We start from the raw sequence: 27347 nt of genomic DNA on the forward strand, positions 1-27347 counted from the left end.
TTAAAATAAATTTTCTCTAATTTTGATTCAATTAAGAAGGGATCAAGACAGAACTAATTTTAGGAGACCTTTTGACTGTTGTGCGCAACGGACGAATCACAAACCAACGAATGAGAAGAAAGTAATCAATATAACCAAAACTCAAGTACTAAATAGCAAGACAGCAAATTTACATGGTTCGACAATGTGCCTACGTCCACGGGGGAAGGAGAGTGAGGGAGATTTTACCAATAGAGAGAAGAGAATACAAATAGGGTTTACAATCTCACAAATAAAACCCTCAAACAAACCTCTCAAATCTCTCACCAATTCTTCCTTAAAAGTGTTCAAAACCCTCTCAATTTCTGCTCAAATTCGCCCCCCAAAACCCTAAGAAAACATGTTCCTATTTATATCAAAACAGAAACTCAAACCAATCAGGAAACCAAGCTCAGGCCCATACCTGAGTCGTGGTCGACCGTCGTTGACCTCGCGGTAGACCGACCAGAGGGCTGAAAACTCAGCCTGACAATTACAGGATTTGCGGTCGACCGGGCCTAGTCTTGCGGTCGACCGGGGGCCAAAGATCCCAAAATGCACCATGTAGTGTGCACATTTCCGGTCGACCGGGCCAAGCCCCACTGTCGACCGGACAGCACCCAAGTGCCTGCCTGCTTCGTTTTTCCTAAACTTTATCGTCGTTTCTACAATTCACCTCGGCGAAGTTTCCTCAAAACTGAGCCGACACCAATTCCAACCAAACATCCCACTTATTGCGTCCAGTATGAAGTGGAATCAATCCACGACAACGGACTCAATCCACAACAAGTCGGGAACCAAATGAGAATGCGAACAATCTCCACCATGTCAGTATCAATCAATTCATCAAACTGGTTGCATCAAAAATAACTGCCTACGTATCCTCTTGCCCAAGGAATCAAGCCTCACATAGTTCACCCAAATGGCTGTAAACGACTTTAATCAACGTGAAGGATTCTCAATCCTTCACCAACTTCACGACCGTCACTAAGTGTCTTCTTCCAAGACCATGCACCCAAGTGCTCATAATGTGAACGATCCATGACAAATCTTGGCCTTGTATACACCCTTGCACCAATCAACCTACCTAATAGCTTACAACACACAAACGGGTCAATCAAGTAACTGGTGTAAACTCCGCCATTACTAACAAATCTGCAGCTAAAATCACCCCTGATGGTCTCAAAATGAAATGACAAACTCTCTTTCAAACTTGCATCTCTCCATACCAACTCTGTCTTGGAGCTTAACCCCTTAACCATATATGTAGAAGAAACAGTATTACCAAACACCTCCACCTGAGGTGAGCCAACGACCATAGCCAAATCTGAACTGTGTCCACATGTTGCACTCGAATCCTGATCCTGAACCTGACCCTCCGGTTCCTGATCCTGAACCTGACCCTCCGGTTCCTGATCCTAAAACTCATCATCTGTATCAACATCAACTATATGATCCTCAATCTGTGTCACCTCAGCTAGAATCCTAAAAGATACAGAATGATCTGGAGAACATGGAGTAATCTCCACCTAACGTGAAGTAGCATCACTCTCCACCCGCTACGATACATCTATGATCTGTCCAACACTCTCCACCTGCTAAGAGTCAATAGACTCCATCATCGAAGCCTCATCAAAAGTGACATTACTGCTCAGAACTACAAACTTCATTGCACTTGGATCAACTTTTACATGTTTGATGTGATAATAGTCTGGACACCCAAATATCCGAAGCAACTCATAATCTGAAGCAGCTCTATCAGACTAAACCCTCCAATGGAGTTTTACCTCCAATCGCAGCAGATGTCAACCTGTTAATAAGATGGCACAAATATGTCAAAGCCTTAGCCCAAAAACTCTTCTGCAACCACTGCTTGAAAACAAACACTAAACCTTCTCCAGCAAGGCACAGTTCATCAACTTTGCCATCTTATCTAGTTGCCCCAATGTTCCCTTTCCATTAAAGTGTCTCAAAATATCTTGAGCTCGGCACAAATGTAGAAACGGATCCCTCTTGTACTTCCCACCAAAATTAGAACGGAGTACTTTGACCTTTCTGTCTATCTTAGTCTCTATACACTTCTTCCACCTGTTGAAGACTACTAGGACTTCACTCAAATGAGACATGGTTGCAAGCCATACATGCCTAGAACAGTCATCAATAAAAGAAACCAAATATTTATTACCTCCCAATGATGCCTCATTGGAAGGCCTCCAAACGCCCACGTGAACTACATCTAGAAGGCCCTTAGCTCGGTGAATAGAGGTGTCAAACTTCACATTGGTCTTCTTGCTCACATCATAATGTTCACAGGACTTCAAATTGCAGGTCGATGCACCTTTCACCAATCCTTGCATTTCCAAAGCTTGCAAGGAATCAATACTGGAATGTTCCATCCTCAAATACCACAGTCTAGTCAAATCAATAGAAGTCGTCAGCACTTCACCTGTCACCGTACTTCCAGTCAAGTAGTATAAGTTATTCTTCCTGACGTCCTTCATCACAATCAAAGAGCCTTTCACAATCTTGAGACCCATGTCCTCAATACGAACTTTCAAACCTTCTGCAACTAAAGCTCCAATTGAGATCAGATTCTTTGTCAAAGAAAGAACATATCTCACACCATGTATCTCTCTAACCATCCTATTATACATCTTCATGCAAATTTTACCTATCCTAATGATTTGACATGCACGGTTATCACCCATGTACACCACACCACTATCCAGCTTCTCAAAACTAGAAAACTATTTCCTTTTAGGGCACATATGATAGGTTACACCACTATCTAATATCCACTCGGATACTTCTGAATAGCAACATGTGGGACTGATAGAAAGTGAAAAAACAAATGAGTTAGAACCATTACCATCCGATTTGACGATGTTTGCTTCTGGTAGTTTGTCTTTTCCCTTCTGCTTGTTCTTATTCTTTATCCATTCGCTGAGCTTTAGATAATTTTTCTTCCAATGACCAGTCTCTTTACACCAAACACACTGATCTTTACCAACTGTAGGATGTCCTACTCTAGACTGTGACTTCCCATTATCTTTACTCTTTCGGTTTGGATTTTTCCCTCTTGCGGTCAATGTCTCTGCTATTGTGTCATTTGGAGACTCATTGTCTTTCTTCCTTAGCTGATAGTTCACAAGAGCAGTGGTAACTTCATTATACAAAAGGGATGCCTTCCCATTAATTAGGATAAGAATGAATGTCTCATATTCCTCGTCAGATAAGGAACTCAACAACAACAATGCCTTACCCTCATCCTCGATCATAAAATCCACATTCACCAAATCCGCAAGAAGCTTTGTGTATTTGTTCATGTGATCACCAATTGAGATTCCCTTCTTCAACTGGAAACGGTAAAGTCTCCTCTTCAAATACAAGCGATTCTCAACACTCTTCGTCAAATACTTACCTTCGAGGATCTCCCAAATCTTCTTTGCAGAAGTCTCATTAATCACATCATATTTTAGATCTTACGTTAAACAAGACCTAATGATGTCACACGCTATCTGATTCATTTTCTTCCAAGCCTTATCTTCAATATCATCCGGCTTGCCATCCAACTTCAAAGTATCCTCCAAATTCTGCGCGTTTAGCGCATCCAAAACCTCACATCTCCACAAACCAAAGTTGTTTGTGCCATTAAATTTCTTCACATCTATCTTCGTAGAGTGGATATTCAAACTTTAAATGGTCTTCACGCCGGAAGTACCACTCTCAACACCCGATGCACCTTCTTTCTCAGTCATATTCCTCAAAATACCAACAAGCCAATACGAAACAAACTAAGAAAAATAGATCCAAACTGAGAAAAGGTAGATTTTTACCTCTAACTGAAACCCTAACAAGTGTCACCAAATGATCACACCACCACATGATGGAAGACAAGATCCACGATGATAAAAATCCCACCTTTATCTCTAACTGAAACCCTAGCAGAGCTTCCAAAGTGATCTACTCCTCCACCTAACCTCAAGCGTAGTCTGGGGCTCTAATACCACTTGTTGTGCGCAGCGGACGAATCACAAACTAACGAACGAGAAAAAAGTAATTAACATAACCAAAACTCAAGTATCAAATAGCAAGACAACAAATTTATGTGGTTCTGCAATGTGTCTATGTCCACACGGTAAGAAGGTTAGGGGAGGGAGAATTTACTAATAGAGAGAAAGAGAATACAAATAGGGTTTACAATATCACAAAATCTCACAAATAAAACCTCAAACAAAGCTTTCAAATCTCTCACCAATTCTCCTTCAAAAGTGCTCAAAACCCTCTCAATGTTTGCTCAAATTCGCCCCCCAAAACCCTAAGAAAACGTGTTCCTATTTATATCAAAAAAGAAACCCAAACCAATCAGGAAACCAAGCCCAGGCCCATACCCGAGTCGCGGTCGACCGTCATTGATCTCGCGATTGACCGACCATAGGGCTGAAAACTCAGCCTAGCAATTACAGGGTTTGCGGTCGACCGGGCCTAGCCTCGTGGTCGACTGTCCAGAGATCAAAAAATGCACGCTGTAGTGTGCACGTTTCCGGTCGACCGGACAACACCCAAGTGTCTGTCTGCTTCATTTTGATTCAATTAAGAAGGGATCAAAACAGAACTAATTTTAGGACACCTTTTGACCCCATTCGCTCCAGTTTTTCTCAAATAAGTTTCTTTCAAAAATGACATCGTGATAAATCATGATTGCATTTAGAAGTTTGCTAAAGAAGCCATTAGGAATTTTACAAAAATGTCATAAATTATTTTATTGGAGAAAAATATCATATTCTTTTTTAACTTTTATGTTATCACTAAACGGACGGTAACGTGAGTTGCCATGTGATATACATATATACGACGTATTTTGGACTTTTTTTATTACTTTTCTCGTCCTAATTTTATCGTTTATTAGGGATATATTTGACTTTTTTAACAAATATTTGATAGTGTATGGATTTTTTTTTCTACAGATTTAAAAGGTTATTATATTTTCTCTATTATTATTATTATTTGGCAAATCATAATAGTTCTGTGGAATTTATGCAAAGCTAGTGTAACCATACAGTCGGTAGACAAATCTAGTTCCCTCTAAGGAAGAGAATAGCAAATTTTAAGTTTTTTTTTTCTTGTTTTAAGGTATTAGAACAAGTTAATGAAAAAAATCCAGAAGTTACTTGTTCCCAGTGGATATCAAATGAATAATTGCTTCCTCATGATGTGTGAATTAAGTCGCCCTATGATTCTTGATATTAATGAGACATGAGGTGTACCATGAAAATCAAGTACTGTTTTACAAACACTAGTAAGAACCGTACGTGCGTTGCACGTGCCTGCTACGTAGAGCTGTACATCAAGACTTGTATTGGGCCCGATTTAAAGGTCTAGTTTTGGAATAACTTTAGAATCATAAATGTAAATGATTTGAGAGACTAATTTCGATTGAAGGGCTACTTTCATAATATGAAAGATTTTAAGGGACTAGTGTAAAAAAAATTGGTTATTTGATAGCCTATTTCCACTTTGGTACCTCCAAAGTAGTCCACTTTTCAAATTTGATGCCTCTAAAGTATTTTTCTGTTATTTTAGTACTCTAAAGTTTCAATTTATTTCACTTTGATATATACCACAAAATATTTCTTTTAACATTTTGGCAACTCAAGGTCTCAATCACATTTTCACATTGTGGTGGAATACTCTAGTGTCACGGATACATAGTTGTCATCGATTTTTCTCTCCTATACCCTTCAAATTTTGGTATTTTCCAAACCATTCTCTAAAATTTATGTTAAGCACTGCAAGACAGATATGTTCATAGTTTCTTTTATCTCTACAAGCAAGATTCTAAATGAAGAGTAATAAGTATAGAGATTTGAGAGAACTAAATAATATTATTCATTCTCTAAAGTGTTTAAGGGGGCGTTTGTTTCAACTTATTATTATTATTATTATTATTATTATTATTTTGGGATATAGGGTGGATTACAAATTCTAGGATGAAAAAGTGGGGTTTTTTGAGTTTTGGATTCCATAAACTTTGTTTGTTTTAAATAAACTTTTGGGATATTAAATCCCTAAAGTGCCAAAAACTCTCAAATTTTGGCATTTGTAAAATTCTACCTTCGAGAGAGGATTTGGGGTGGATCTCTGACAAAACAAGTCCACCTCATCAAATTCCTCTCATGATCCCGAAAAGCAATCACAGACCCAACCCTAGAGTCGCTGCTTCCCTCTCCTATTTTCGTCTATCTCCTTTTTTATCCGCTTCCTCCATTTCCCGCTACCAAGCCATATCGTTCTTCATCTCAATTCAACATATTTTCGACCAAATCTTGCCCGTCTCCTCCATTTTTGCTATAACTTTGGTTTTGTAAGAAGATCTACAGGTCAAAACAGAGATTTGGGGTATCAATTTGGGGGTTTCTGTTGATTCTGTAATTCTAGGTTTCTAGCTGACTCTCTCCAACCCCGCAGGTAATTGCCATACTATTTTAGATTGTGTGATCTGATCCTAGTTTCTAGGGTTTTTTGTGACACTATTGTGACATGTTGTAATTAGGGTTTATGTTCATTGATCATCATAGTAATCATGTGACTTTTGGGAAATTTTGATGGCCCATGGCTGATCTGAGTGATGTTCATAATGATGTTGATAAATCTTATAGGGTTTAGTTAATGGATTTTTATTTGTCTTTGGTTCAGTAATTTATTCACTAAATGCTACTAGATTCATTTTTTTGTAGCACCAGAGTTCAATCTGTTTAAATTTAGATTTTTTTTATTTATCTACTATTATCGCCGTTGTTGAGGACATGACGAGGCAGAATTACTGATATTGCCTTATTCCAGTGACCATGAATTGTTGTTTTCGAAGAACTTTTCTTTGGAGAGGATGTGTTGTTGATATATATGTTGCTATAGTTCTTTGAAATAGGTATATTAGAACTTTGCATTCATAATTTTCTATTTAGTTGGTTATTATTCTATCAACTTCTGTTAGTTTCTAATATCACTCATCATTTAGTAGCTAACTTATGAGTATTCTAGGGTTTTAAATGACGATTTGGGTTGCTTTTGATCATGGTTATTTGGCTTGATTCACCCCGCAAATAGGCAAGATGTATTGACCTTCATTTTAGTGTGCTAGATGCTTGGTTGCAGACTGGTTGCTAGGTTTGAACTGGTCCATGAATCATCATCTAGGATGAATCCCGTGTTCTTAATAATGAAAGCGTGTTCAGTTTATTATTGTTAAAAAATATTAGTTTATGTATTTATTAAAGTTAATTTTACGTAACTCCTTGAACATTGTTGATTATGGTTTACTATCTGAGCACTTATTTAAGATTGATGCATATTATTTTTACGGGAAATTTCTTTTTAAAAAATATAGATGGACGACATTTATGAAGAAATGTTAATGAGGATGGCTTCTAATGCTACTAACTCTGCGGTCATTTGTGCGTTTGCTTGTTTAATAAGGATACGTAGTAGAAGGAAATCAATCGCTTATCACCCTAAGGCAGGAAAAAAAGAGAAGATAGATTCTAGAGCTAGGCACATAAGTCGTGCGTTCAATGACTATAATGAGAATTGTACAACTTATGTTATAATGAGGCCGTGTTCATTTGAAATCTTATTATAATAATGAGATATATTGGTCTACTAAAAGATTTACGGGGTGTTAAAGTAGATGAATAATTGCTCATGTTTTTTTAATATATTAGACCATAAAAAATAGAATTGTTAGGTCACATTTCACACTACAACAGACATGTCTTTTAGCGACCAATTTTTTTGCGAGAAAATTATTTTCCTCAACAAATATCACTTTCGGCGAGGAAAATATTGTTTCCTCGGTAAATATCAGTAGGTCTTCTACGAGTAATATATTTTCCTCACAGTAGACCACCTTCTACGATGAAAATTTTAGTTCCTCGCTAAAGATGATCATGATTTGGTCTCCTAACTAGTTATTTTATTGGCGAGGAAATATAAGATTTTGGTGATGAACTCTTTCATCGTGAAATGCATATTTAACGAGGAAATAATCATTTCATCGCTGTTCTTTTAGCGAAAAATAAAGGAAAACCCGCCAAATGTAACAGCGACAAACAAAGTATGATTTCCTCGCTAAAGATCCATAATCTGCGAGGAACCGTTTTCTCATCAAAAGAATCAATTAGCAAGGAAATAATAGTTTCCTCATTATTAGTTTGGTGAGGAAAAAAATCCACCAATTTTAACGGTGACAAATTTAAGGCTTTCTCGCTAAAAGTTTTTGTTTTTACGATGAACCATTTCCTCGTTAAAAAGAACCTATTAGCGAGGAAATAATAATTTTCTCACTATTAATTTGGCAAAAAAATTTGCAACACCCATCAAATTCATTGACGATAAATTAAAGGTTTCCTCGCTAAAATTTTTGTTTTACGAGGAACCGTTTCCTCGTTAAAAAAACAATTAGCGAGAAAATAATAGTTTCCTCACAATAAGTTTGGCGGAAAAATGTGCAAAACCCGCCAATTTCAATAGCAACAAATTTAAGGCTTCATCGCTAAAAGTTTTTGTTTTATGAGGAGCCGTTTTATTGTAAAAAATAACTTATTAGCGAGGAAATTATAGTTTCCTCATTATTAATTTGGCGAAAAAATGTGCAACACCCATCAAAATTCATTGACGACAAATTGAAGGTTTCCTCACTAATTTTTTTCTTTTACGAGGAACCCTTTCCTCGTTAAAAGAATCAATTAGTGTGGAAATAATAGTTTCCTCACTATTAGTTTGGCGAAAAAATGTGCAAAACCCGTCAAATTCAATGGCAACAAATTTAAGGCTTCCTCTCTAAAAGATTTTGTTTTGCGAGAAATTATTTCCTTGTTAAAAAACCAATCAGCGAGGAAATAATAATATCCTCATTATTCGTTGGCGAAAATTTTGGTGGGAATTTGTGTTTTTTGAATATACATTGATTTCAGACTTTTAAAAACAGATTATATTAATAGATAATATTGACTTCTGAAAATAGTTTGACTAGTAAACGTTGTGTTTATCTCGTTTTCGTTTTTTTGTTTTATAAAAACACTGAACCACGTTTGGAAACCGATGTGTTTTTTTGAGTTCCCCTTCACAAAATACAGAATATACACGGTTTTCTCAAAACACCTAAAGATTCCCGTGTCTCATTTTCCCCCCAAACCAACTCATCCCCTTTTCTCTCCCTCAACCCTAACACCGTCTCCGCCGCTTCAAATCGCCGCATCCTCCGACCCTCCGACGCATCCTCCGACCCTCCGACGTCGCCGCAACCTCCGACCCGTCGGCGCACCCTCTGACCCGCCGACGCAGCCTCTCCTTCTTCTTCCGCCTCTCCTTCTTCTTCCTCTTTTCGGATCTCTTCTTCGTTTCCTGCTCCTGTTCTCCTTCTGCATCCTCAGTGTTCTTTGCGCCCAAAAGAAGGAATCTTGGATTAAAGCATAGGGTTTTGGTTCGTGTAGGCAAAAGGATGGCTATTGAAGAGGTCAAAGCAGAGGAAGAGGAGCCTCCGCTGATCGAGGAGGACGTAGAGACCAGCTCTAAGCCTCGAAGAATCTATCTTTGTCGAGCCTTCTCCTTTTGCATGAGAACTCGTTACTCTCTTCTCTTCAATTTTGCTCCTAACTTTGATTGTTTGTGTTATTAATCAGTCTGAAACTTGAAGCAACTGAAACAAGTTGTCAATTTTATTATTTGGACAATTATGTTTCTGATTGCGTCACAATGGAGCCAGTTATCAGGGGGAAGTTTAAGCTTGGGAGAAAGATTGGCTATTGATCTTTTGGTGAGATCCATCTTGGTGAGTTTTTTTTTTGAATCATTAGTATTTTCTTCATTTTTGTTCGTGCGATTCTTGGGTGTTTTATTTGTCTGTGCATTTTAAAAATACCGTTTGAAAAATAAACACCATGATACGGTGTTTTTAAAAAAAACACAACAAAAAGAAACAACTTGATTACCAAACGCTCTCTAAAAAATTTCCCCCCGTTTTTTTCATTTCATCGCCTCTTCCCCCCTCCCTCCATCTAAAACCGCCCCATTCTTCAGTGGAGCCGCACCCAGTGCCATCGCGGGTGGTGGGCCCGCCCCCGGAGCCCGCGTCTGAGGAGGTGAGGGATTCTGATCCTTGCTTGTTTGAAAGAGGGTATTGATTGAATCTAGGGATTGCTTTGGTTTTTGTGTAGTTGTTTTCATTTTGGGGATTATTTGTTAGGGTTTGTGTAGATCTGTTGAGATTCATCTTTTGATTGCATGCATAATGTGGTTTGATTTCGTAAGAAATTTAGGATCTGGTCTTCTTAATGAAATCATGCGCTATCTTTGAACAATTATCTATGTAATCTTAGGGCAATCTTCCTATTATGAATAATATTATGATGTACTGAGAGCAAAGCGAAGGCTGAGAGGATGCTTGAGCTCATGGATGGATTCTTGAAGAGCGATCAGGTTAGCTTGCAGAAGGATATTTTGGATCATGTGGAGTATACAGTTTCCAGATGGGGGGTTAGCTTTGATGATTTTGAGGCTTACCAGGTAAATTATCTTCTTTTAACACTTATTTAGTTGAATTATCTTCAAGCAAATGGTAGCTTAAGTTTGATTTGGCTCTGCCAGCCTGTAACTCTTCATGATTGTTGAAATTATCTTCAAATGAAGTTTTTATTTACTCAGCAGTCAAATTGTTCATGTGATATGTTTGTTTGTGATTATATTGTGATTTACCCATGTTTTTAGTAGTTATAGGTTCTACTAAGATACACTTGACTCATCTATGATAGTGCAAATTATGATCACCTATTGGATTCTGCTAAGATACAACTGACTCATCTATGATAGTGCTGATTTTTATTGTTTTTGTTGCAATCAGCGTGCTGATTTTTATTTTCTATTACACGTAATGGAGCTCACAATTTGTATTGAAATTATAGGAATTGCCTTTTGATTGAGACAATGCTTTATGCGTTATAATCTCACGTAACTGATAGGGAGCACTTAAGAACTTGAAGTGATCCATTTTCTACTTTGCACCTTTCACCTTTGACAATTGTATTGATACAGAAAAAATCTCTGCTCTCATAACATTTGCAGGCCTTGTCGCATAGTGTACGAGACCATCTTATTGAGAGATGGCATGACACTCATCAATACTTCAAGAGAAAAGACCCGAAAAGGATTTACTTCCTTTCTCTGGAGTTTTTTATGGGTATCAGCATTTTGCACTAAGTTGCTTGTTTGTTTCCTTCTTACTTTTAGCTTTTCACATGAAGATTGAGTATTTTGTCCTCTGCATTGTTGCAATGCTTCCTGGAAACCTACAGGGTTCAAAACAATATCTTGATCTATTTGAATTCTCAAAAGACCCTGTCAATTTCAGTAATAATCTTAACCCTTGAATTTACTTTTCTTGGCAGAAAAATTAGACTCATTATTTACAGCAGGATCTGTATAGATATCTATAAGGCATGAGCATAAGTTAAAAAACATAAAATGGCAATGTTTAGTATCTAAAACATACAACTCAAGATGTCAGGAACTTGGAAATGAATTCTAGTTAACGCCAATGTATAGATACACTTTGTACGCAACTGGCGTACTTGACCTGAAATTCATTCCTGACTGTTATCACATTTTTCAAGTAAAAACATTACCTTTCCATTTATTTGGTTGGCATGACCTCGGTCCGGTTCATCACATGCATGAAAATTCTGTTAGCAATAAGCGGATTGACAATTGATGGATTAAACATTTGCGGTATGACGCCGCATATTGGCAACACATTTAACCATGTATCACAGAGACCTGAGGTTAATCATCACTGGATTTCATTCAACCTCCTGTTCATATAGTAAAGTAGGGATTTTCATAGATTTATTTATATGCTGAAGTTATGTGGACTTGTTATGCTTAAATTGGCACTTGATTTCCTCTAGCATATGGCTTTAGCTAATAGAACTTTCGGATCTGTGTTGTGTGTTACACAGAACATACGAAGAAATTTGTGCTCCTCGTATAGAAGAATTTTGCTTTATTACAGACGACACGTACACCAAAGAAGAGGTGTGCTCATTTTCTCGTCATATTTTTCAATGTGCCTTTTGTATATTAGATCGCAGAGTTATGTGGGGAGTTTGTTCACGGATGGATCTGACATAGGGATCCTTACTGAATAACAGGTGCTAAAAATGGAAATTCAAGCACTAAACCTTTTGAGCTTTCACATCTCTGTGCCCACTGTAAAAACATTTCTAAGGTAAGTCCTGCTCACCTTGGTTTACCCCTATATCAGATTTGTTTAAATTTCATCTTTGACATGTTCTTATAATTTCTCTGCAGGAGATATATTCGAGCAGCACATACATCATACAAGGTAGGTACTTCTACAATTAAAGTTATGCAACATGGTTCTGTTTAGATTAACCATACTTTAAATAGTACCATCTTTGGTTTAAGTGAATTATTTTTTGTTAATGCAGGTTTCCCCCCAAGCCCTGAGTCATCTGGCCAATTACGTAGCAGAGCTAACATTGGTTGAGTATAGCTTCATAAAGTTTCTTCCTTTTGCATCTGCTGTGTTTCTTGCGAGATGTACATTGGAACAGTCTGACCATCCATGGGTGAGTGCCTACTGATATCCTTGCTATCAATGAACTCTCGAAAGTTCTCTTGATGGCTTATTCTCAACTTGGCTAAGGCATTTATTACTTTCTTTCGAAAAGCAGAATAGGACTCTGGAACATTATACCTCTTATAAGGCTTCAGAACTCAAAGCTACAGTTCTCGCAATGTAAGAGTTACAGTTCTCAACTAAGTGTACACCAGCTCGGTAATTTTATAGAATAACTATCCTATACGGAAATCAAGCTATCCTAGACAGAAAATCCCGTCTAGGATGCTTGATTTTTTACTAGTGAACGTGTTAATGATGCATGCTTTTATAATATTTTAAAAATATATGTGAAACTGATATTACTGTTCTAAAGAGGATTATATTGATTAGGTTGTAATAGAGAAGTTGCATATGATTGAACTGGATATTTTTTTTACTTATAAGATCAAATGATAAAGATGTGAGCAGATACCACTTAACCTGATGGAACTCGAATAATGACAGATGAGGAAATTTATGCAAAAGTTCTCAAAGTCAAATCATGCTACATTAAGGGTTGTGGTTTTGGCCCTAGACCACTTATAAGGTTCTCTCGTTCTTTGACGAGTGAAATGTCTGAAAAGAATAAAGAGTTGCAAGAACAGCTTCAAGAGACCCAACAACTTGTAGGAATTCAACTCAACAACAAAAGATCGATGCGCAAAATGAGGTAATCCAAAGATTAGAGGAGCAAGCCAAAAAGCGTGAAGAGTTTATGGCTAATTTTTCCAGGCAACATCCATCAGCTTAGTATTCTAGTGAACTTAAACTTGGAGAAATATTTCTTTGATCGTGTTGTATTTGTTATTGTTTTAGACTAGCATTGTTACTTATGGTAGAAACTTGCTTGCTTTATTTATTTTAATTGATTTGATGTACTGTGGTGACAAATGATGACAATTATTTATATTTTGAGCGTTTTTCTCGTAATAGCATTATTATTGATGAAATAAAATTTCCTCATTATAAGTATACTGCTTATGTCATCAAAAAAATAATTCCTCGTTATAGTGTACTGTTTACGTCGATAAAAACATATTTCCTCGCTATAATGATATAGCATATAATGGTAAAAGTAATTTTCCTCGCTATAGACTATATAACCTATATCGATAAATGTAAATTTTCTCGTAATTGAACTTCTTTGGCGAGGAATATGGAGTACAACCTACAACGAGCAATTTAAATTTCCTCGTCTTTGAGCCCCTTTACTGAGGAACTGTTTCCACGAGAAAAAGATACATATAATGAAGAAAATAAATTTCCTCGTTAAAGATTTACCTTTGGTGAGGAACAGTTTCCTCGCTGAAAGATGCTTACAACGATGAAAATAGTTTTTTTATTACTTTTATTATATATAAATTAAATATTATTTATGTATCATTGGCGAGGAAACTGTAGTTTAGCGATGAAAAAGGTATGAGATTAGGTGAGGAAAAATCGAGGCTAAAGAGTAACAGCGAGAAAATAATATATTCATCGCAAAAAGGATTTCACGAGAAATTATAATATTCCTCGCAGAAACTTTTCTTGACCACCCTACCGCGAGGAAATGGTGACCAAAGTTTTTTCCTCGCCAACACACTACGGCGAGGAAATCTTGACTTTCAACGATAAATTTGTTCCTCGCGGATTAGCTTTTTTGTTGTAGTGTCATAAGATTGGGGGAACCGTTTCAAGATACTTTAACAAGTGCTTGGAAGCCATTGGTCATTTAAGAGGGCGGTACATGAAGCAAGCACCAAATGAAGTATCGTCAAAAATTACCACCAACTCGTTATATTATCCTTATTTTAAGGTAATCAATATGATAATATAACTACTTATAATATAACACTTAATTTTACATTTATATTATTAATAAATGTTTAATATATCATATATGATTGCATTGGTATGATAGATGATACCCATATTGGCACCATACTTCCCGCTAGACTTGTTGCACATTTTGGAGGTGGTAAAGGTGTAAGTCAAAATATTCTAGTTGTATGCACTCCCAACAAGTTATTTTCGTATGTTCTATCTGTATGCACTCTTAACAAGTTATTTTTGTATGTTCTAGCTGGATGGGAGAGATTCGTAAATAATTATAGAGTTTTGCAAGACGCGTTACCTAGACTGCAACCTCGCAGATTGAGAGTTTACGATGGTAATAAATCAATCAAATAAAGTATGTATATTTAATTAAAATAAAAAATTTTACTAAATTCCTTTTTGGTAATTGTAGTAAAGTATTATTTGTGTGATGCGGGCTATACTACTATGCTTGGCTTTATCTCCCCATATCGAGGAGTACGTTATCGTTTAAATGAGCACAAGGGTAGGCCAATCAATTATAGACAAGAGTTATTCAATTTAAGACACTCATCTCTAAGGTCTAAAATTGAATCAACTTTTAGGGTATTAAAAAATCATTTCAAAATCCTATCTGCGAAGCCACATTATCCTTTTCCAACTCAAGTTGATATAGTTATTGCACGTACTATACTTCATAACTACATCGCCATAGAAGATCCGGGAGACGAGTTGTTGCATGAGGACAATCTCATTGAAGAGGATGGTGATGAAATAGCTAATGAGGGTGAAGAGGGTGTTGTTGACTTTACTCAAACTATGACACAAAGAGAGGAAAGAGATTTAAAAAAATGAATGGAGAGCAAAGAGGGATCAAATTGCAATTGAAATGTGGTAAGATTATTGTAATAAATATTATGGTGGAGACACAACTGAGATTGGGATATAATTTAAGTTATATTTTTCATGTATTATTATACTCATTGATATATTATCTACTATCTCTATGCACTCGTTGATATTATTGTACTCATGGATAAATGAGTATATTATCTTTATGAATGCTATTTTTTGATATGCGCACTCTATTATTGTACTAACATGATGTTTGAATTTATGTATGTTTTCATTTCAAGGATACTCCACCTAGAACACCTAGAACACCCACTTATCCATACATCCGGCTCCTCCACAACCCATTACACTACCATTCCCTCCACCCCAATACACTGCTCTACCTTCTTATCCAACTTACAATCCTTATGATATCAACTACTCATTTATGACTCAACAACCTATGTCATATGTGAATTGTAATTGATCTTGAGGATGAAACTACCTCACCAAGCAAAAGTAAGAAGCGGGTAGTTGCTAAAAGAAAAATACAACCAAAAGCCTTGAACAAGAAAGAGAATACAATTGGGGTTCTTAATGCTAAATGGACTATAGAGAATGATGATGTGTTAATCCCCTTTCTTACTCAGATAGCGAAGGATGGTCTTAAAGTTGACAAAAACTTTAAGGTGCTTGTAGGCATCGAAAATTGCCTATAGGTCTCCGTGAGCAGCTCAAAGCTAAGAGGAGATGAGGAACATCACTATCCAAGTCACAGAAGCTTGATTGACGTCAATGAACATTTGAAGTGAATCGACGAACTATGTGAAGTAACAAAATTTCAGAATAACGAGGATACGAACTGATCAAGAGCCCCGTGTCGCTTACAAAAGACAAAATGACGCTCTTGTCCTAGGTTAATCCACAATGATCTCATCATCAGAGCTTATAGATCTCCTCTTCGGCTTTCCAGCACACTTTGAATCACTCAAATCCGAGTTTGGACGAAGAAATTACGGTGGAAACGGACAAGTGCGCGAAAGGAACGTCTCAACCTGAGTTGAGACACCCCGAGGTGTCTCGGCCCAAGCCGAGACACCCAAGGGTGTCTCGGCCTTGGGTGTCTCGGCTCACTCGGCTCAGGCCGAGACACCCAAGGGTGTCTCGCCCTGGCTGAGACACACTGAGGTGTCTCCAACCCCAAAAATTCGTCGTTGTGCGGTTTTAACCGTCCGAACCTCCTTGGTGCCTATAAATACAGCCCTAGGGTCCTCATTTTTTAAGGGCTGGAATTCTCGAACGTTGGCGAAGCCCTGCCAGATTGAAGATCAAAAGTGCACGAATTTCAGAGAGGAAGAGGAGTAGGGATCTGATCGAGTTCGTCGGTATAAAGAAGAAGAGCTCGTCAGATCTTCAATTCTCGTGTTCGTCCCTTAAGATTACCCCGTTGTGGTGATCTTAAGAAGAGCAATTATCTCGCTGTTACCGAGATAAGCGCTACGGCTTCTCGATTCCTTCACGAATCGATGAAGCTCTGTCTAATTTTTCAGCAATCAGATCTAATCGACGGTGGTCCATGGATATCAACGTCCCCGTCACAGGCCAAGTTCCCACGCAAGCAGAAGAACGATAAACGATCTCTGCGTTTGTTTGATAAAGTTGTAAACTTTTTTTTATTTTCATTATGTAAGGAGATCTTATAAAAAGATCAACCTTTTATTTTATTCGAGCTTATTATAACGACTAAAGTTGTAATAGATTCGATAGCAATGAAAACAACAACTTTTGACGCAAACAAACTGGCGACCACAATGGGAGCCAACAGCTTCGCTGCCGAAGCTGTCGTGCCGCAGCCGACGATCAAGATCCCGGTGCTCGAAGTGGTCGAATACGAATTCGACCAGCAGAAATTCGAGGAATATATTTCCTCCTCCTCCTCCAGATCTGCTCCTCCTCATAAGCGTAGGAAGATCTCCTCCTCCCAGAAAATCCGTCGGTCTCCAGATCTGAAGACCCGAGAAGTCGATCTCCCCGTAGTCGATGCTACAGTTGCATCTTGCAACGATCCGTCGGCATCCAATGAGACCAGATCTGCAGATCTGAACTCCTTCGCGATCAAGGAGCCGACTGCTGAAGGTGCGCTAACTCTATCAAAGAGAGCACATCAAAGGAAACGCCAACGCCTTGCGTGCCAATTCGCCAAGGCTTTGGATCAGGTGGATGGACTCCGTTACCAAACAGATCTGGAGTTCAGAAAGCGCCAAGTGGCTAATCTATCGCTACGACCAGCATCAGGATCCTCCTCCCGACCTCCGATTAACGAATGGGTTCGTGTCAAACGAACCCACTCTACTCTCGAGGAGCGAATCCAGAAGTGCCGCGCCTTGCTTGTGCATGCCCGGATCCTTGTGCGAAAAGCACAGGAAATGCAAAAGGACGAGGCAGTTAAGAAATCATCGAGATCCAAACAAGTTTGGATGCCAAAAGCCAAATCAGCGCCTAAGACAAAAGCATCCGAGGCTGCTCTCCGGCCTTTGTCAACTCTAGATCCTGTTCCTATTGCTCCCGCACCTCCGGTGAAGCCCTATGACAGCGTGAATCTTCCCAAATCTAGAGTCCCATTGAAGGATCACATCGGTTCTCTACCCGAGGATCAAGGAAAAGTGTCTATTAAGGAAAGCTTAAGACCGTTAAAGGAGCTTCGAGCAAACATCCAGACTGGGGGTCGTACGCGACCTCCTAACAAATTAATTTCTACAACGGCCAGCTTGGTGGTGCGTGCAGAAAACCAGGAGCCCGTTAAGGTTTCACCCTCACAAAGGTGTGATTCCAAGCGTGCAACTCCTGTAGACGCCAACAAGGCGATGTTTACTCAGAGAAAAACGCGTCAGACAGAAGAATGCGTTATACCTGAGAATTTATGTAAACAACCGATAGGTTGCTCTGACCGCAACGTCGATGAGTTGTACTATCGGGCTGGGGGTTTGAATAAATCTCGAAAGAGAAGTACCCGAGAAGCGGACTCTCACTGTCCGTGTACCAAAATTATCAGGGCAGTATTATCAACGTGTAGCTGCCCCAAGCTCTCACTGTCCGTGTACCAAAATTATCAGGGCAGTATTATCAACGTGTAGCTGCCCCAAGACCGCTCCATAGAGGGTCTCGGTATTCGAGAGGATCTCCGATGGAACGACGAAGCCCAAATCAAGGCGTTTCCACCAAAGAGGATCGGTTGTTCGAGATGATGAATTCCCAGAAGTTACCATCAACATGGTCAATAAGGGAAAATCTCCGATTGTTTCAAGTGGTTCCAACCCTAATTTCTCTCCAAGAAAGAGAGTCAATTCGGGGATAGCCCAACTAATATCTCGGCTTCAATTAGAAGCCACCGGGCCTGAACAATCCGTAGTCATCGCCAACGTGACTGATAAGAGGAAATCTACCCGACCTTCTGATTCAGACCCCCTCATATCACATCGTCTAACTCGGCTACGTGCAGGGACTAGTAGACGTAGAGACTATTTGAGGATGACCAGGGGACTATCCTCGGACGATGAAGCGTCAGACGCTTGCTCAGCAGTCGCTTCAGAAGCCACCGTGTCCAGTCCCGGACAATCTCATGAGGTGTTTACGATCAACACCGAGGAAGTGGCCAACATGATTAATGATGCTTTAGCCAAACAGAAAGAAGCATTCAAGATCGAGGTGGAAATGGCTATGCAGGAGATGAGACAAATGCACGATCAACAAATCCGAGCTTTGTCGATTTAGCTAGGTGAGTCTAGCCGTCACAGTACTGCTAACCAAGCAGGTAACGATTCAGATATGGATGAACACAACACTGGGGGTGGTCCCACTAAAAATAACGACGCTGGGGGTGGATCCATCAATGATGATAACACTGGGGGTGGCCATATTATTCCTCTCGAAAATTGTCCAAAACAGGATATAGATGAGGACGAAAAGATGAAGGACCTCGAGAGCAAAATTAACGCTTTAATGTCTGCTCAAGAGGTAAAGAAGACCGACATTCCTTGTCCTTACCCGAAAGAGTGGGATTCGATCTCGTATCCGGTGAAGTTCAACCTGATCAACTTCACGCCGTTCGACAGGAAGGGCTCGCCCACTCAGCATCTAATCTACTTCAAGTCCCACTTGGGCACGATTTCTGGCAATGAGCCCTTGATGGTGTGGTCATTCGTTGGCACCCTTCGTGGGCCTATCTTCGATTGGTACCGCCTTCTCAAGCCCGGAAGCATCAACAGCTGGGAGGACCTGGAGATCATGTTCCTCGCTTATTTCTTCGATGATGACGCCGAAGTGTCAATTAGGACACTCTTCGATGAGAAACAGAAAGACGGAGAGTCGGTAGATACCTTCATCAAACGCTTCCGTAATAAGGTAATGAACTGCAAGGATCCCGTCACGGAGGAATTCGTCTTGCAAACCTGTTATAACAACTTATCCATTAACATCTTGGACGTTATGGGAGTAGAGCCGCTCAATACCTGGAAAGAGTTGAAGGTGCGCGAAGAGCAGGCCGAACGCTTTCTCAGAAGGAGGAAGGTCGAAAGAAGCCAAACGATGGCTAACCCTATGAATCTGAGTCTCATTTCCTATGATGAAGGGAAGGCACCTACAACAGTTGTTGATATTAATCAGACGTCACAACAGCAGTCCCGAAGACAGCAGAAGACTTCGGATCCGAGGCTCCAAAAAGGGTACTCATTCAAAGACGAAGATATTCCAGCCATCTTCGAAACCCTTCTTGAAAACAACAAGATCAAGATGCTACCCATCACGAATCAGGAGGAAGCTGATAATACTACGGATCCAAAGTACTGCGCGTACCACAGGAGGATCATTCATCCTACCAAGGCTTGCTTTACTTTAAAGAATAGCATCCAAACCTTGGTTGAAGCCGGCGTCATAACGTTGGGATAAGCCAAATGAGAACGGCGCCACTCCGAAGAGTATACGAGTATAAACTGCTTCTCAACACTCCGAAGAGTATACGGGTATAAACTGCTTCTCAACACTCCGACAAGTATACGAGTATAAACTGCTTCTTAATACTCCAATAGGTATATGAGTCTAAACTATTCCCACTCTTGACGGGAAGTTCCTGGAGAATTTTTACATGTAATATTCTTAAGGATAACCCGATCATGCAACTGAATACAATGGTAAACCCAGTTTCACAAAGGAAGCTGGGGGTGGATAATTTATGTAACAGGAAGTTTCCAGAAGAATGTTAAATGTAATATTCTTAGGGATAACCTGATCATTATGAATAAAGTGATAAACACTAAACTCTTACTGTGATTTCCGAACACTCTTTTGCTGAGACGAGATTCGATTACTTCATTAGATCAATCTTCCCTCACAAAACTCCCATTGGTGTTCGATGACTCATAGTATTCCACTATAAAATCCCTCACTGATCAAATTTATTGACAGTGGGTCCACTAAAATTCTTTCTAGTTTAATCCATTCAAACTTCCATTATGTTCGTGTACTCAACACTTTCATGGTTAGAGTTCGAATATAATGCTTGGAATTTAATCTGTCCATCATTGACAAATTGTTAAACCCCTTCATGTTAAGTCCCTATCACTTAACACCAGGAACCTCATTTGAGTGATTTTTACAAGTCAACACCCCCACTATGATTCGTACTCCCACTCCTACTGTCTACCTGGTCAAACCTTCCTACAGTTAGGACCACAACCAAAATTCCCTCTCGATTCCTCTAATGAACGAGAGATCCACAAATCGAGTGGTCAAACCTTCCTACAGTTAGGATCATCTCAAACATCCCACTCGGTCAAACCTTCCTACAGTTAGGACCAAAACCATAATTCACTCTCGATAAACGAGAAATTTATCTTTAGTTCAGTAATCAAACCTTCCGATAGTTAGGGTTATCCGAATCTTGTCGATTCTCGGAGTGGAGATCCCACTCTTAGTTTCATCTTTTCGGATTCTGGGGGTGGAGATCCCACTTCGAGTTTCCTTTCCAACTGAAGATAGAATATAAAATTCTTCCTCTTCAGTGCCGGGAGATAGAATATAAAATTCTTCCTCTCCCATTTCGGGTTCGTCTTTGCCCCAAGAAAAGACACCACTTTTTTCAACTCCTAAAATCCGTACCTCACAGGCACGGGGAATTTTATCCCGAATCCTGAGCAGGGATAAGTCAATGCCTAACACGTGTTGTCGATTTAGTCTTTCACCGATTAAAAAAGACACCAGAATCCAGTCTGGGGTATTTTATTCTGAAGCCTAAGTAGGGATAAGTCAGCGCTTAACCCGCGTTGTTGGGTGGTTCGTTCCCATAAAAACGATCGAGTCTACGTATTCAGCATTGTAGCAACAAAAATCCATGCCTTTTATGCATGGGGAATTTTATCCCGAATCCTAAGTAGGGATATGTCAATGCCTAATACGCGTTGCCGGTTAGTCTTTGACCGTAAAAAGGACAAAAGATCACATATTCAATATTATGGTAGGTTGTTATTAATAACACCATAATCTGTGCCTCACACGCACAGGGAATTTTATCCCGAAGCTTAAGCAGGGATAAGCCAACGCCTAATACGCGTTGCTGGTTTAGTCTTTTACCGATTAAAGAAGACATCAGAATCCGAGTCTGGGGACTTTTATCCTGAATCTTAAGTAAGGGTAAGTCAGCGCCTAACACGCGTTGCCGGATAGCCTATTCCCGTAACAATGGCAAAGTCTACGTATTCGAAGTCGTAGCATCAAGTCTAAGGGAGTTCATTCCTTTAGCACAACGTCACATTCGGAACGGATTTCAACAATTCGCTTGCTAGCCCGACTCAAACGGTAGTCGGTAAAGGCATATCAAATCCGTTGATGGCTGAGGATTTGCCAAAAATCCTAAGTCTACGTCTGATACACGTCCCTGTTTAGTCTTTTCATAGAAGAAAGGCGAAGTCTACGTATTCAATATCGTAGCACTAAAAGGGTTAACTATTTTAGCTTAACGTTACATGCGGAACGGACTTAAAACAATCTGCATACTAGCCCGACTCAAACGGTAGTCGGTAAAGGCTAATCAAACCCGTTGATGACTGAGAATTTACCAAAAATTCTATAAATGCGAGTCATTAACGCATTAGCTTCATTAGTTAGTCTCGTGACTTCAGCATCCAATAACTTCAGGATAAGATCCATACACGCAGATGAATCAGCTTTCATGGTTGGTCCTGCAGCTCCGACATTTGGGATCACCGTGCTCCAATACCTTAAGAGCTTAAACTGTGTATGCGCCAGTCAACGCGTTGTGATAAAGAGTCAACGTCGAGCGATCCAAAGCACTAGGGTCAACGTCGGTCAACGCGTAACCCTAGGTCAACGCTAGTCAACGCGTTGCGATGAAAAAGTCAACGTAAGACGATTTAAACCCTAAGGTTAATGCCGGTCAACGCCAATTAATACGTTGCAATGAGAGAGTCGATGCGACGGAGAGGGTCAGTTCTAAGTCAACACAATGACACGAGCCAAACTCAACTCATCAGTTTTAGACTCAAGACTCCGACGACGGCCAGACGAAAAACGCAGCGCCGGAAAGACTTTAGCTATTCGTCAAAGCATCGAATAGACTAAAAATCAAAGGAGGCAAGAGTTGAAGCTAATTAAAGGTCCTGTACACCAATCGAAGGCTGGACCAATCACATCCAAAGTATTCCAGCCTCTTCTATAAAAGAAATGAGTCTGGAACGCTTTGGAGGGGGTATCTGTAGGCATTGAAAATTGCCTATAGGTCTCCGTGAGCAGCTCAAAGCTAAGAGGAGATGAGGAACGTCACTATCCAAGTCACAGAAGCTTGATTGATGTCGATGAACACTTGAAGTGAATCGACGAACTACGTGAAGTAACGGAATTTCAGAATAACGAGGATACGAACTGATCAAGAGCCCCGCGTCGCTTACAAAAGATGAAACGATGCTCCTGTCCCAGGTTAATCCACAATGATCTCATCATCAGAGCTTATAGATCTCCTCGTTGGCTTTCTAACGCACTTTGAATCACTCAAATCCGAGTTCGGACGAAGAAATTATGGCGGAAATGGACAAGTGCGCGAAAGGAACGTCTCAGCCTGAGTTGAGACACCCCGAGGTGTCTCGGCACGAGCAAGACACCCCAAGGTGTCTCGACCAAGGCCGAGACACCCAAGGGTGTCTCGGGTGTCTCGGCCTGGCTGAGACACCCTGAGGTGTCTCCAACCCCAAAAATCCATCGTTGTGCGGTTTTAACCGTCCGAACCTCCTTGGTGCCTATAAATACAGCCCCAGGGTTCTCATTTTTTGAGGGCTAGAATTCTCGAGCGTTGGCGAAGCCCTGCCGGATTGAAGATCAAAAGTGCATGAATTTCAGAGAGGAAGAGGAGTAGGGATCTGATCGAGTTCGTCGGCATAAAGAAGAAGAGCTCATCAGATCTGCAATTCTCGTGTTCGTCCCTTAAGATTACCCCGTTATGGTGATCTTAAGAAGAGCAATTATCTCGCTATTGCCGAGATAAGCGCTACGGCTTCTCGATTCCTTCACGAATCGACGAAGCTCTGCCCAATTTTATAGCAATCATATCTGATCGACGGTGGTCCACGGATATCAACGTCCCCGTCACAGGCCAAGTTCCCACGCAAGCAGAAGACCGATAAACGATCTCTGCGTTTGTTTGATAAAGTTGTAAACTTTTTTTTATTTTTATTGTGTAAGGAGATCTTATAAAAAGATCAACCTTTTATTTTATTCGAGTTTATTATAACGACTAAAGTTGTAATAGATTCGATAGCAATGAAAACATCAACTTTCGACGCAAACAGTGCTCGCATATCAAAGAGCTGCAGAGGAGGTCAACAAGAAGTGTAACACTGAGTTCACAAAGGAGAATGTCATGAACTATGTCAAGTGCTTGAAGGGTAAATTTTTGATATGCGCACTGTCTTGAACATGAGTGGGGCTGGTTATGATCCACAAACTAAGATTGTCACCATGGATCTAGATTGTTTTGATAAGTGGACACAGGTAATATTTTTGTTAAATAAGCAAACCTTAAATATTTACTTATGAGTAAACTGATTTTGCAATATTCATTATATAGGACAAAAAATGCAATAGCTCTAGGTTTAAGGAGTATTTGAACACTCCTCTCATCCACTATGAGAACTTGTGTTATATTGCGGGAGATGACCAAGCAAAGGGCTATCTCACCAAATATATGGCTAAAAAGCTTGGCTCTAGGTAACATGATATAGTTGATGAGGATCATGTCGATCTTAGTGATAATGAGGTTGCTTGGTCCTCTAGCTCACATCTTGAGCCTAATAAATCAATTGGGCAAAATAACAACACTCAAGCTAAAAAATTGAAGACTTCTAGCGGAGTACCTTCTACATCAATTGATACATAAAACCCTAGGAAGAAGAGTAGCAAGGCTAAAGAGAATGACTCTCTCATTCGCGATTTTATTGAGACAATGTCATTCTCAATTAAATATCAACGCATTATACATTAGCGTGAGACTATGGCGAAGGCTCTAATGACGCATAGGAATGAGTTTTCTGATTACACATTGGATAAAGTTCTTGATTATATGTATGAACATGAATCAGATTCTAGGAGGTTGGTCATCAAAACAAAAATGCTCAAAAGCTATTTATAGAGACCAAGGTTTTAAATGTCGGATATCGGGTTCATGTCAGACGGTTGAAATCCATGCCGAATAGCAAAAATCGGGGATATATCGGGGGACATGGACTAAATATCGGATTAACATATCGGGTGGTGCGCATATGTATAATATGATGTCCTAAATATAATCTAAGCATTCCTAAATTCAACATAAGCATACTTTAAAAATTCTAGAGGCGACGCCGGCAATGGGTGGATTCCAACGTCGCAGGGAGGTAGTGCTAGGGCTCTTCTTCTTCTTCTTGATCTGTTCGGGGTCCTTCGGATGAGTCACCGACCACCCTCTTCCCTTTATCCCGATGACGGAATACCCTACTGCCCTCGGGTTTAGTTAAGGTTCGGATTTTGGGGTGCAACGGGAGATGGACAACTGGGGGCCGAGATGGAGGTGAGGGAAGGGCATCATCATTCATGAAAGGAGTGATCAGATTTAGCTATGATGATTGGTTGCATTTTGATAATGCCACCTATAATAGGATTTTACTGTTTACAGGAGGCGTTCAATAATAAAAATGCAATCTATATTGCATTTATAATTTTTAGATGAGGTAATCCATTATTTGAATGCAATCTACAATACAATTTCATAATATAGGTGTTTAAAAAAATGACCATTTTATGAGCCTCTATATTATCACTTATTTTTACATTTTTTTTGTTTACATTGTCTCGAGCTAATTTAGGAGATTTGAATTTGCAAGAATTAAATTTTTATTTCAGCTTCAATACATTTTGCATGAACAAGGTATAAAATATTTAAATACAGAAAAAATTGAAAATAATACACACATTTTCCAAATTAGAATTTGACGTTCTATAACTTTCAATTCTGACTTCAATTTTCTGATTTTGAGTTTTTTCCTATCTTCAACTAATACTTCCATGTTGTCTTTGTTGATACTCTTCATGTAATTACCATCATCATCAGCCCATTGAAAGAAATTACATTCTTTCTTTGGATACTTAGAGCAACCTCAATAGTAATGACCAATATTTTTTTTCATTTTTGCATTGCTTCAAGGGTGTCAGGACTTTACAGTTGTACTTTTTTGCATCTTCATCCTAGTTGCTGAAAAATGATGTGTGGAGGCTTCTTGTTTGCCCAAAAAAACCCCATGAAGTTATTGAAATTGAGCTATTTTTATAACCATTAGCAAAATATGACCATTTATGACCGTTTATAGCTGTTGGAGTTTAAATTTGAATGGGTTGGTTACCCCAATTGTATACAATTGTGTTTGTTCTTTTGTGGGAGGTAAGCTCACCAAAGGTTCTTACATTCATATATCATTCTTTTGGTAATCCTAAACTTTGTTTGCTATAACTATAGATTTCAAATTCTAAAATTTGTAATGCTATAATTTGTGTTTGAACCAAATAAAATATTACACATTATAGTATTTGTTATCTCAAAATTTTGATGAAACAAACAATATTTTAGAAATCTCAACCCATGTTAAAAAACCTATGGATTTCAAATCCTAGATGGAAATCCAAATCCTATAATTTTAGGATTTGAAACAAACACCCCCTAAATACAAGAGAAAGTAGAGAAGGTTAATAACATAAGCTATGTGAAACTAAAATAAAGCAAGATAAGATGATTTAACTATATTATTTAACACTTCCTCTCAAACTGTGTTTGGGTTCCAAAAGCAGTTTGACGAGAATGAGTGTGCATGATGATTTGTTTGCGAATAGGAATGTTTGGTGCTGTCCGGCGAGAGCTTGGACAGAGGAAGCTTGGCTGAAAATGTTGGCTAGGGGAAGCCTAACCAAAGAGAGCTTAGCTGGAGTTGTTGCCGAAAGTAAAACATGACCAGGGGTGGTGGTCAAGGGAAAGCATGGTTGGGGGTGATGACTGAGGGAAAGCATGGCCAGGGGTGTTGGTCGCGAGTAGAGTGTGGTTGGGGGTGCTAATCGGGGGAGAGGCGTGACCGGGGGTGCTACCCAAGGGAATATAGGCTGAAGGGAGCTTAGCCGGGGGGAGTTGGTTGAGAGATATCGCTCAGGCATTATGTCGAACGTCTTGTGTGTGGCTTATTTATGGACATTGAGCAGTCATCGAATGTGACAACCATTGTCATGGGCATCCGAAAGTAGTGGAGAGAGGTCAAAAGGGCGGAGGCGACGATGGAAGGGAGTAGCTAAGTTTGTGGCTAGAGTGCGATCAGGTTGTGGCGGCGACGTGTTGTGGATACTACGAGGCATATCGTTGAACGGTTGGTCGGCAATGGCACTGCAATGGGCATTGTGATAGGCAATGTGATTGAGCGCTATAGGACTTGAACATTGGCGGTGG

This window comes from Asparagus officinalis, chromosome 7 (genome assembly GCF_001876935.1).
Source record: "Asparagus officinalis chromosome 7, Aspof.V1, whole genome shotgun sequence".
NCBI lineage: Eukaryota > Viridiplantae > Streptophyta > Magnoliopsida > Asparagales > Asparagaceae > Asparagus > Asparagus officinalis.